General features: G+C 30.7%; 2 long non-coding RNA genes across 2 annotated transcripts in view; one reads left to right on the forward strand and one right to left on the reverse strand.

Moving 5' to 3' along the window:
- The window catches only part of LOC111083077, a 5090-nt gene extending 2767 nt beyond the window's left edge, over positions 1-2323 (reverse strand). The window contains exons 1-2 of the long non-coding RNA XR_002608783.1: positions 2218-2323; positions 2047-2048 (exon numbers count right to left, since the gene is read on the reverse strand). This is a non-coding gene — a long non-coding RNA (uncharacterized LOC111083077). The remainder of the gene's footprint in view (positions 1-2046; positions 2049-2217) is intronic.
- LOC111083076 lies at positions 282-1143 on the forward strand. The gene is made up of 3 exons (XR_002608782.1): positions 282-532; positions 687-758; positions 1062-1143. It is a non-coding gene; the product is annotated as an uncharacterized LOC111083076 (long non-coding RNA).
- Positions 2324-3257: the final 934 nt, after the last annotated feature.

The raw sequence follows: 3257 nt of genomic DNA on the forward strand, positions 1-3257 counted from the left end.
TATATATATATATATATATATATATATATATATTATTGTATAAATTATTTATGGATACTAATGTCTGATATGTTAGTGTTTTCACGGAAATATACGAAAGATGAAAACAAGGTGAGCAAAAACGAAATATTAAAACTAAATTGCATGAATATTTTAGCAAGTGCCTGAACAGTTACACACTGTAAATTTAATTCATTTAGCAATTTGAGCTACGAAGTGATCACTAAACCCTTTAGTCGAGATATATTTTAACACCTTTATACAATTTGTGTGCTTGAAACGCACGCTGTATTAACCTGTATTATATTTTATTCTAGTGGATGTGTCTTCAAACAACTCTTCCAACCTGTAATATGTATAACGTGCTATAACAGAGTGAAACTTCCACACGGAATGAAACTGAAGTCGAACGGATTTAAGTCACGTGACCTTATTGTAGGAATGGGAGGTTCCCGTGTTTCTTATGAATACTCTGTTATTGGTTGTCACTAAACGCTATTGGTCCAATGTGAAAAGAGGCATACAACGATTGGTAAATATACGATAAAGCTACTAATTTTAGGATAGTTAAGATTCAATTGAAATCATTGGCTGAAAAATGTTGGATGAATGATATAAAAAGCGTTTTCTAAGCTGAAGTTTTCACGAAAACAGCAACATTCTCAACATGAAAGTCCTCTTTGCAGCTCTTTTTGTGCTCGTAAGCCTGACGTTGGTGAAAGGCGACGCTATAGATAAAGCTTGGAAAAAGTTGTGTAGTAAGTTCATTTTCAAACATTATTGATGTATAAAATATTAAGCAATAGTATTATTAAAATAAGTGTTCTTGTTTCATGTCTGTACTTGATCAGTAGAAAAACAAAGCAAAAGAAAACTAGAATAAAATATTACTAAAGTAAAGCTATACACTTTTATACCCAATTATATTTTACGATCTATCATAAGGAGAAATACGATAAATATTTCCTTACGTTTAATCAAGTATTTTTAATTAAGCTGGTTCGTAACATGAGAAAAAATATCCTCTTTAGGCAAATCAAACATATTTTTATTTTATTCAGAGATTAATAAAGAGATGCCTGGAAAAATGAATGGGATAAAAGAGTGCAACAGAAAATTTGTGAGTGGAAAGTCAGAATTGGTAGGTATTTGTTGTATTAGGATTGGTTATTTTTCGTTAATTCACTGTAATTTTGGAAACAATGTGTTGATAACGTGAATCTGCTAACTTCAACCGATCTTCTAGTCTGTGAAAAATCCTCTTGATATACAAATTGTATTTAGAATTTCATTTATATTAAGGGTTAGTTTGATGAACTAAAAGAGGATGCCATAGTGTTTTAACACGATAATATTCAATTAAAATAGAAAAGTATTTTATTACCTTTTTTCATTTTCGTACTTTAATATCTGTAAAATTATTCATGCAACGTTAAGAATTTGAATTAGTATAGAAACAAAACACTTTGTATTTGTAACTGATATTTAATAAAACTTTAAGGCGGCAGAAAGAAGTCTTGTCATAAACAGAAGATTTTTTGATGAATATTTCTTCATATTGTCATATTTAAACAGATCTAGAACAATGTGATTTTAACTTCATTATATTTTAATTGTTTGACTTGTGTTTTCGTTCTCTGTCTTTATCTCAAAAAGATTGCATACTTTTAGTTTATAAGCAGTAGTTTATGTCTAAATAAACATAACAGGTTAAGTGCAAACAAGCAGGAACATATTTAAAACTATTTATAACACAATTTAGGACAAGTATATCGTTCCGAAAGACATTAGTGACTGTAAAAATTAATCGTGATTAGAAAGGTATAAGCAGTTGCCTTTTACATGTATTATGTCTACAAATAAATAAAATTTTAAAGAGGCTGTCAGATTTATAATAGTTATAAAATATAATCCTAATATAATTTATGAGTGATTTAAACTGATAGAGTGTAGAGTTTGTTTTCCAAAATAATGAGGACTGAAACGGACAAAAGATGGACCCGAACTCAGGGTTGAAGACACACCTAACTATAAGCTACGTCCAACTCCTCGAGTGACGTCATCCTTTAATTTTATTCTAAACGCTGTAGCTAAGTTGAATAAAATATGTATACTGTAAACAAATCATCTGTTGAATAAAATCTCATTGTCAAATAAAGAAAGTTTGATTATGCAAGTAGAGATTAAACATAGAATGATAAAATAGTTAATCATCACCTGTAAATCCGCTTTTCTTTCTTTACTGCACATTTCATTCACGAACTCGCCGAATGTGTCAGCAGGAAATATTTCGTTTTCACACTCTCGAACTGCACTTGGAAGCTGGAGATAAAAAATACTTTGTTATATCAACTTTATATTACATTCTAAAGCTTTTTGCTTTCATATAATTTAATTGTAAATTTAAATTTTAACCTTTTAATATTATATTCATGTATGAATATTATTTGACGTCTATGGGCTCAAAATGATTATTTAAACTAATAAGTTAACTAACTATACTCAATTAATAATTAGATTAAGGATAGATTCACCAATATAGAGCAAGGATAAACGTAGCACACAGAGCATTGCATGGAAGAACAAGAGCTGTGATTGGTTAGAAGTAGAATGTAAGTTTGATAATGGTTGGAGACGGCTTGAATAAATAATGAAGAAAAACTTTAATATAACTTTAACATAACAGCAAATGTACAACGTTTCGACAAGGTTTGTCATCGCAATGTAATACTTGAGCTGTGTCTTCTGAGGCGAATCAAACGTTATAAGTCCACAAGATGAGTCACCGACTGACTCATAGGTTGAACATGGAGATGTAAAATAAAATGAACTATGAACAACTGAAAATGGAAATATAATATGTACTTGAAATGATCTCAAGACTATTCTTGTGAACTTGCTTAAATAAAGATGAACACAAAAGCAACAATTAAAAAAGGATAAAACAGAGTGACAAGACTTAAAGAGGAAGTCTAAAATCCCAAAGTTCTTATTCTATATAGCTGACCAATTAGACGATATATGTAAATATCGCTGCTCCACGTGACAGTTTTATACAGCCCATATAGGGGAGACCGGGGCTAGTTGTATACAGCCCATATACACAGTAGGTGAAGTAGGACACAACAGAACTATCCCGTGGAACAGTAGGAATTGTTCATGACTGTATCCTGTATCTGTAAATATCGCTGCTCCACGTGACAGTTTATACAGCCCATATACACAGTAGGTGAAGTAGGACAACAACAGAACTATCC

Source organism: Limulus polyphemus, unplaced genomic scaffold (assembly GCF_000517525.1).
Source record: "Limulus polyphemus unplaced genomic scaffold, Limulus_polyphemus-2.1.2 Scaffold8120, whole genome shotgun sequence".
NCBI lineage: Eukaryota > Metazoa > Arthropoda > Merostomata > Xiphosura > Limulidae > Limulus > Limulus polyphemus.